Below are 10,416 nucleotides of genomic sequence, written 5' to 3' on the forward strand. Positions count from 1 at the left end.
GAGTACGAGTACAGGAGCTCAGTATCGGGCCCGATCGGTGCATCCCTATTGGAAATACTTATGTTTTAAACCATGAAGGTGAGCCAATGGATATCACTAGAAAGTGAAAGTAAAAGCAGAATGACTGAGTAATGATGGAGCTTTCGGCATCTGACGCCGCATATTCTCTCAGAGACGAATCTACTTCAACATATGCTGATAACTGCATATAGCTAACTGTTTTTATTTATTCCCTTAATATTTCTAATATTACATAGGCCTAGTGAAAAAAAAAATAGAAGAAACATATTTCATGTTAAACAGGTTGTTTTTGAAAGTCGGTGCTTGAAATAAAAGCTTTTTATTTCATTGATTTTTATTGATGACTGGAGTGTTAATATTTTAATTGTAGGCCTATAAATCATTGTATAATAGACCTGTATTAAAATACCTTTTTAAAAACATTTGAATTGAGGAGTAAATATATAGCCTAATCTTTTGTTATCATCGAAGTAAAAGCAGAATGACTGAGTAATGATGGAGCTTTCGGCATCTGACGCCGCATATTCTCTCAGAGACGAATCTACTTCAACATATGCTGATAACGGTATATAGCTAACTGTTTAAATGTATTCCCTTTATATTTCTCTTGTGGCCCGTACATAGTAAAAAAAAAAAATGAGAAGAAACGTATTTGGTGTTAAACAGGTAGTTTTTGAAAGTCGGCGCTTAAAATAGGCTACATAAAGCTTTTTATTTCATTGATTTTTATTGATGACTGCAGTGTTAATATTTTAATTATAGGCCTATAATTAATTGTATAATAGACCTGTTTTAAAAGACCTTTTTTAAAAACATTTTAATTGAGGAGCAAATAGCCTTATCTTTTGTTATCCTCGCAGCGCGTCAGGTATGCGGTAATATTGCGGGGCAAATTAATTGTAATTTTAATTTAATAATAACATTTAATAATAAAAGTAACTTCATAATAATAATAGGCCTAATAAAAATAAGAAAGTAACAGGGCTACATTCATTGAAAATGCCAAATCCTCTTAATTTTTGGTTTAGTTAAAAGCAAATATTAAACTTTGGTTTGCTAAGTTCCTGTAAAAGGCTAGGAGGTCTGATGAAGAGCTCAAGCAGCAGAGCTAAAGGTCCACAGAGCAGAGAGACGCAGCTGCAGCTTGCACTGCACCTGTCACACGCAGAAAATCGAGAGGAAAAACACAAGGAAAATGGAGAGAGAATGAGAAAAAAGAAAGAAAGCACAGCCCGGAGAGTAAGATGAACCGAGAAGAGGGCAGAAGGAGGGAGTGACCTACTTTAAGGCTTTGTAGAAGAAGCTCTCTGGCAGTTCCCGTAACTTGTTGTGCTGCAGGTCGAGTGTTTCCAGTGGGATGTGGTCGAGCAGGTCAGCCAGTCTCTCCAGCCTGTTGTTACCAGCCAGCAGTTTACGCAGACTCAGACTGCTAAGAAGTCTGAAAGGGACAGAGAAAGAAAGAGACTTCATAAGAAAAAAAAAAAACGCTGTTTTTGGTTTCACACCGAAATTCAGTCTTGAAACCATCAGTGCCTAGACACTAGGGATGTAACGATATCAAAATCTCACGATACGATAATATTGCGATATGAAGTCTACGATCCGATATTTATTGCGATATTTAAAAAGACAAATGAAGAATTGGGAAAAAATGAAAATTTTGTACATTTTAAAGTTAAATTATTCCATCTAATGCACTTTGAGAGTTCAAAATTATGAGCTCCAACCCATGTTCTTAACTAAGAAACATTAAGTCAGAAAAAAGTCAGTGAATTGACTTGTACCTGAACTTTAAAGGGGACTTAACCCTCTTTCTATTTGTGATATACTGTCTCAGTATAAATTACATTCACACTAGTGTTTTAGGAAGCCAAACAAATTCGAATATAATAATAATAATAACAACAACAATGACAGTAATAGTCATTTATTGTAAAACAATTGCTTTAAAATAAGTGAAAATGAATATTTTCAAATGTATGATAATTTTGCTTTACACTACAGTAGGGAAATTACAATACTTCTTTCCTAATTTCTACACTTGAAAGAGATATTTTGAATTTGGACTGCATTTGAAACCGCTAGCTGTCAGCAATTTATAATGCACTTTTAAGCTTTTATTTTGAAGGGAAACTCCAGCTTCAGTGAAAATACAAAAACGCCTCTCACTACAAATCTAGTGAAATGCTGTAATCATCTGCCGCGAAAATAAAGCAGAACTGCTGGCCGTTGCGTTCCCAAACATGTGCTAAACTCAGAGCACGTGCAATAAACGAGTTCACTGCATTCATTCACTGTGAACTGAGGCGTAGAAAACACCAGATCACGAGCTGATCGCATGAATAATGTGTGCGCTTTGCTTTAAAACACGAAGTAAAAATAGAATTGATGAAGGAATGAAGTCATGCTTAAGGTTTTAGTTCGTTTGACAGATACTGTGCCAAAGCATAATGGCTTAAAACAAATATATTTTAAAAACTATATTTTTTTTGCCCGGAAGACCTATCGTTTCATATCGTCAGGCGACCACGATAATATCGAGACAGTTTTGCTATCGCAATATGGCGATATTGATAATATCGTTACATCCCTACTAGACACCTTTACAGGGTTTACATAACATTATTCACTCAATCTCATGTCAATAAAAACCCATCTGCTATTTTTTTTCTGTGGAAATATGATTTTAAAAAATCTGATAAAAATTGTAATTGCGATTTAAAATAAAATAGTTAAAAATAACTAACTAATTAACGAAAAAAGAAAGAATGCAAGCTCCAGGTTTGTTGTGATTGTATGGCTGCAAAACTGTTGTGATTATATATCAATATGACTATAATAATAATAACAATAATTAATAACATATAATAAAAATAATTATTAATACTAAATTAAAATATTAAACTAAATTTAAGCTTCAACTGAAGAGTTTCAGTAAATAATCATTATTATTGTAATTTTTCACTGTAAAACAAAAAAATCTGTATTTAAGAAAAATAATATAATTAAATTTTACAGTACAACTGTAAAATTACAATATTTCTATTTATGGCTGCAACTGAAGATTTTCAGTAAATAACAAGTTTTCATTTTCATTACTATTTTAATATTTTACTGTCAAACAAAAATGAGTATTTAAGAAAAATAATTTAATTATAATATAATAAAACTATAATAATTTAATTATACTAATAATAGTTCAAGTCTACTGAAGCCAAACAATAGTTTTGTGCGAGGAAAAGACACATTTAAGTGGCATTTCACTGAAATATAATTTAAAATATTATTTACACCTTTTTATTTATAATAAAATAATAAAATATTATAACAATATATAATAATAAAATATTATATATTTTAATAAAAATATAATAAAATATTTATAAGTAAAATATTATTTAATATAATTAACATATTTACACATTAATTTTGGGGGAAAAAAAGAAACAATTTGCATTAGTCACTGGTTCTTGAATGTGTTGTAACCAAAAGCAAGCACACTAGATTGACTATCCTATGAAGAATGGCATGTGAGAGCTGCAAATGAAGATTTTCAGTGAATAACACGTTTCCATTTTCATCGTTTTTTCTGTTTTGTTTGTTTTTGTTGTCTTTTTGGAGCTTGACAGACATGGTCAATAATGTAGCTGCATGGACAAGAGCTGCATGAAGTCTCTTTAATAAAAAAATAAAAAAAACTCTTCTCATGGAAAATTGCATTATGGGTTTGGAATGACATGAGGCGGAGTAAATAAAGCCAGAATTCTCTTTTTTGGTGAACCATTCCTTCAAAACAGCAACACAGCATTTTCATGCAGCACTCACAGCACTCTCAAATGGGACACAAACTTCAAGCCGCATGTTATCTCATTTGTGCACGGCTTTTAGCTCTTTCAGATGCAAATGACTGAATGTTAATGTGGAATTAGCTGGAAATGGTGCTTTCATCTGCTTGGCGCTTACATCACTTTGCTTTGAGACAGCAGAGTGGGCTCATCAAGCGTCTGCTGATAAACGCTGGCCCGTTTCTATTCAGACCTACCGTCTGGCCAGACAGTCGCTTTAACCCACATCATTCAAATCAAATGGGCAATTTTTGTTGAATAAATAAGTACAAAATGCTGACATTAAGATTCTGGAATGGGGGAACAGGAGGACAGTTTTTTTGTTGGAAACTGGGGAAGATGCAAATGCACTTCATGGCGGTCTAAACACACACACACACTTGCATTTATGGTTTACGGGGACTCTCCATAGGCGTAATGGTTTTTATACTATACAAACTGTATTTTCTATCACCCTACACCTAAACCTACCCCTCACAGAAAACTACTGGCAATTTTTTGAATTTCACAAAACACCATTTAGCATGTTTATTTGAACCTTTTTGGTTTACAGGGACACAGGAAGTGTCCTCATAAACAATGTTTACGTCGTAGTACCCAAGTCATTATACACATTTGTGTCCTCAAAAACCATATATATCAGAACACACACACACCTGGCCGGGAGCTCAGACAGCAGATTATGGGAGACATCCAGCACCTCAATCTTCCTGCTGTGATTGTTTGTATGGCTGCAAAACTGTTGTGATTATATATCAATATGACTATAATAATAATAACAATAATTAATAACATATAATAAAAATAATTATTAATACTAAATTAAAATATTAAACTAAATTTAAGCTTCAACTGAAGAGTTTCAGTAAATAATCATTATTATTGTAATTTTTCACTGTAAAACAAAAAAATCTGTATTTAAGAAAAATAATATAATTAAATTTTACAGTACAACTGTAAAATTACAATATTTCTATTTATGGCTGCAACTGAAGATTTTCAGTAAATAACAAGTTTTCATTTTCATTACTATTTTAATATTTTACTGTCAAACAAAAATGAGTATTTAAGAAAAATAATTTAATTATAATATAATAAAACTATAATAATTTAATTATACTAATAATAGTTCAAGTCTACTGAAGCCAAACAATAGTTTTGTGCGAGGAAAAGACACATTTAAGTGGCATTTCACTGAAATATAATTTAAAATATTATTTACACCTTTTTATTTATAATAAAATAATAAAATATTATAACAATATATAATAATAAAATATTATATATTTTAATAAAAATATAATAAAATATTTATAAGTAAAATATTATTTAATATAATTAACATATTTACACATTAATTTTGGGGGAAAAAAAGAAACAATTTGCATTAGTCACTGGTTCTTGAATGTGTTGTAACCAAAAGCAAGCACACTAGATTGACTATCCTATGAAGAATGGCATGTGAGAGCTGCAAATGAAGATTTTCAGTGAATAACACGTTTCCATTTTCATCGTTTTTTCTGTTTTGTTTGTTTTTGTTGTCTTTTTGGAGCTTGACAGACATGGTCAATAATGTAGCTGCATGGACAAGAGCTGCATGAAGTCTCTTTAATAAAAAAATAAAAAAACTCTTCTCATGGAAAATTGCATTATGGGTTTGGAATGACATGAGGCGGAGTAAATAAAGCCAGAATTCTCTTTTTTGGTGAACCATTCCTTCAAAACAGCAACACAGCATTTTCATGCAGCACTCACAGCACTCTCAAATGGGACACAAACTTCAAGCCGCATGTTATCTCATTTGTGCACGGCTTTTAGCTCTTTCAGATGCAAATGACTGAATGTTAATGTGGAATTAGCTGGAAATGGTGCTTTCATCTGCTTGGCGCTTACATCACTTTGCTTTGAGACAGCAGAGTGGGCTCATCAAGCGTCTGCTGATAAACGCTGGCCCGTTTCTATTCAGACCTACCGTCTGGCCAGACAGTCGCTTTAACCCACATCATTCAAATCAAATGGGCAATTTTTGTTGAATAAATAAGTACAAAATGCTGACATTAAGATTCTGGAATGGGGGAACAGGAGGACAGTTTTTTTGTTGGAAACTGGGGAAGATGCAAATGCACTTCATGGCGGTCTAAACACACACACACACTTGCATTTATGGTTTACGGGGACTCTCCATAGGCGTAATGGTTTTTATACTATACAAACTGTATTTTCTATCACCCTACACCTAATCCTACCCCTCACAGAAAACTACTGGCAATTTTTTGAATTTCACAAAACACCATTTAGCATGTTTATTTGAACCTTTTTGGTTTACAGGGACACAGGAAGTGTCCTCATAAACAATGTTTACGTCGTAGTACCCAAGTCATTATACACATTTGTGTCCTCAAAAACCATATATATCAGAACACACACACACCTGGCCGGGAGCTCAGACAGCAGATTATGGGAGACATCCAGCACCTCAATCTTCCTGCTGTCACACACCCAGTCTGGCAGGTATTCCAGGAGATTCCTGCAGGAGGGATGGGAATTAACTCCAGGCTAATTACATCAGAGCATTAGCATTGTACAGGAGTGCGCAGGGTAAAGGACACGAGTGGAGCGCGCTGAGCCTCTTGTAAATGAGCTGAGCAACATCCGGTCACATCTGCATTACAATGTTCATGTTATAGTGCAAGTACACTAGTAAGTACAGAGCAGTGTTATTTTGGTATTATTTATATCCTTACAGTATTTATATACAATTGTTATTAATATTTAGAATTAGCTTTTATTTGAATATTTTCAGGTTTCATATGTTTTAATAATTTTGTTATGCACTTTTGTCATTTTTATTAGTTTCTGATTTTTTAAAAAAGTTTAAATGTAACTTATTTTTATTTTAGCTTTAGTTAAGAGTAATTTAATGTTTTTAAAGGGGTCCTATTATGCGTTTTCACTTTTTTAATTGTAGTCAGTGTGTAGTGTGTATGTTTGGGCATTAAAAAGATCTAGAAAGTTACAAATCTCAAAGTCCACTCCAAAGGGAGATATTTCGTTTTTTAAAAATCTCTTTTCAAGAACTACAACAAACGGCTCGTTTGGACTACAGCGTTTGGTTTCCGGGCTTTGTGATATCACAAAGCAGCCCATTAGAATATCATTACAAATAATTCCCGCCTACAGAAATTTGAATGGTTGGGGGGTGGGGAGGGGCGAGGTTGTGGTTAGAACGCTTGGTTGAGTGAGTGCATCAGACGAGACGACAAAGAAGAACTTGTCATAGCACTTGCATATTGTTGCTCTTTTGTTGGTTTTGAGTGCTTCTATTGTCCTCATTTGTAAGTCGTTAAAAGCGTCTGCTAAATGACTAAATGTAAATGTAGTTTTAGTTACTTTAGTTTGTTGCAAAGCTAGTTTTTAACCTAATATTTATATTTAATTTTATTTCTGCTGTATTTCAATTTACAAAGAGTTAATATTTAGTTAAACGATGATTAAAAATAGTTTTAGTTTAAAAAACAAAAAAGCTAATTAAAAATAGTTTTCGATCTAGTTAACCTTAACAACACTGGTGCAGAGATATACTGCAAAACAATATGTAAAAAAGAATATATACTTAGTTTACAAAGATACTGGCGATTACACATTATTACTGGTTATATTGCTCATTTTGTATAAAATGTTGTGATTATTGTTATGCATTTCATGTCAATTAACATTTATTAACCAGCTGAACCATAACATGCAAAAATAAATTTTTCATTGGTCCCAATTTATGCATTAAACATCATATATGCTTCGTCTGGCTGAGATTTTGGTGCATTGTGTAGCATTTTTGCTTTTAGTTTGGACAGAAAAAATTATTTGCTGCAAGAAATGTTTGTTTCATAACTGATTAGAACACAGATATGCACAAAATAATGTCAGTTACCTTGATAGGTCCATATTTGTGAGTTGGCTGGGAACAGGGTAGATGTTCACTGTGGTCAGACCTATGAAAGATATTACAGTGATTACACAGGGTGAGGCCTGAGAATGGAATCCTCTGCTTCATAAACGATGCTGTGGAGGTCTGTACTCACGGTTGTCACTGGCGTGGAGTGTGCGCAGGGTGAAGCCGCTGAGAGCCAGGGCCCCCAGCAGGTTCCTCTGACACTGCAGGGTCTCCAGACTGCAGGCCGAGCTCAGGTCCAGAGACGTCAGCTGGTTGTCTCGCAGGTCCAGCTGGGTGAGATGTTTTACCGGCTCCAGAGTTTCACTTTTAACACAGCGGAGGCCATTTAACCTACAGACACAGGCCTAATGTCAGCTGCAGATATACTGAAGATTAACCCAAGTGAAGAATCCAAATGGCAAAAATAATGTTGGTGGACAAAGAAATGAAGATGAAGAAAAGTGGAGCTCTGGGACACCAAGGATTGAGTCCTTTTGTCTTCTTATATGTATTTTAAGCTCGGAAAATAAGTCTACTGTAGATTTTGCTTGTGCAACCAAAACAACTAAATGCTACATTGCCGTTTTTTTAAATACTGAATTATATTAAATAACTCAATATTGTTATAATCTAATTCAATATTGAAATATTAAATTGATTTATATTAAACGTTTTCAGTTCGCTCAAATGGTTAAATGTAAATGAACAAGCTCAACTAATGATTCACTGATTCATCCGAGTCAGAGATTTCATAAAAAAATCCAGTTTCCAGTCTGATAAAAATAAAATAAGATTTTACATATCAGAAATCTAGAATAAGGGTAGTTATAACATCACAGGGAAAAAAACAAAAAACAAGTGTGTACAGACATATGCTAAATATAATTTCTAGAATTTAAAATACATTCACAAATAATAAATGTTGCGAAAACATGTGCTTAATGTTGCACTAACTGCCAACAGGGAGTGAGAACATATTTACAGATCTTTCACATATATTACTAATAGCGAATATAAATATAAAAATGTTACACATAAATTATTAAATATTAACTGTTTTCAACATTAGTAATAATAATATTTCTTGAGCAGCAAATCAGCATATTAGAATGATTTCTGAAGACTGGAGTAATGATGCTGAAAATTCAGCTTTGCATCACAGGAATAAATTCTGTTTTAATATACATTAAAATAGAAAAGTTATTTTAAATTGCAAAAAATATTTCACAATATTACTGTATTTTTAATTAAATATATGCAGTGTTAGTGAGCATAAGAGACTTCTTCCAAAACAAAAAATATTACTCACCCCAATCTATTAGCTACTATTTTTGTATTATATATTATAAACATCAAATGCACTGAATATTCTTCCAGATATTACATATATAAATGCATATTGACTTGACGTTTAGGTGACATTTTGTGGAGGTCAGGCCTGAAAGATCCAGCAATGACCTTCACAATGGTTCATCTGTGTTGCCCTGCATTGAACCGAACAGCTTCCCGTTATGAGACGCCACAGTTGGCTAATGACGATCAGGGCCAAATGATAGGCGCATTAAACCTTTCTTGTTAATTCGAAGCCCCCCATGAACTCGAATTCCCGCTCACATCTGTTGTTTGCACTCGCTCTGCCCGTGAGATGGGTGAGTATGTGAGGAATCTGAGCGTGTCAGGAGCGGTGGGATAATCCAGCAGAAAAACTCAAAGCTTGTTCAGGTGACAGACGCCTCGGTCTCTCTCTGCGCAAGTTCCCACGACAGCTCAGCTCTGCGTTACGAGCCTGGCTGGATTTCTAATCCACAGCAGGTGCAGTCAGGACCCAGGAAATCCACAAACCTCAGTCTGTTTTTACTCATTCTCTCTCTCAGGTGAGTCACAGACTGTGAGCTACCATCAAAACCACAGGCTGTTAGAAAAAATGAGTTTATGAGAAGAGCAATCGTGACTGTTAGTGACAGGGCAGCCTTAACATCAGAGACGGTCGCTCCACAGAACGCCCACAGCACGTTTACTAACCGTCTGATGCATATTGCACTCAAAAATGCCAAACGCTGAGCGAAATCACCATTTCCATCCTGATCATCTGGTTTTATGAAGCTGGAAATAAAGCCATACAGGTTATGATTTGTGTTTTTGCTATGTAAAGTACTTTTAAACATAAAATAAGATTCAAATGTCTTAGTAACATCAAATCTTTGAAAGATATTCAGATTTTAGTCAGAAGAACTTAAACTACTGTTCAAAAGGTTTTTTTTTTTATATGCATTTTTGAGAAAAGTCTCTTATGCTCATCAAGGCTTCATTTATTGCATTAAAAATACAGTAAAAATATTAATATTTTGAAATATTATTAAAAAATTAAAACAACCATTTTCTATTTGAATATATTGTAAAATGTAATTTATTCCTGTGATGCAAAGCTGAATTTTCAGCATCATTTCTCCAGTCTTCAGTGTCACATGATCCTTCAGAAATCATAATAATATGCTGATTTGCTGCTCAATAATAATTTCTTATTATTATCAATGTTGAAAACAGTTGTGCTGCTATATTTTTGTGGATATATACACATATATACACACATATATATATATATATATATATATATATATA

At 33.5% G+C, this 10,416-nt stretch overlaps 1 pseudogene; it reads right to left on the reverse strand.

Annotated features, from left to right (window-relative positions):
• LOC107679893 (PH domain leucine-rich repeat-containing protein phosphatase 2-like) overlaps nucleotides 1-10,416 on the reverse strand; it is a 70,576-nt pseudogene that overhangs the window by 12,401 nt on the left and 47,759 nt on the right.

Source organism: Sinocyclocheilus anshuiensis, unplaced genomic scaffold (assembly GCF_001515605.1).
Source record: "Sinocyclocheilus anshuiensis isolate Anshui unplaced genomic scaffold, SAMN03320099.WGS_v1.1 scaffold256, whole genome shotgun sequence".
NCBI classification, from domain to species: domain Eukaryota; kingdom Metazoa; phylum Chordata; class Actinopteri; order Cypriniformes; family Cyprinidae; genus Sinocyclocheilus; species Sinocyclocheilus anshuiensis.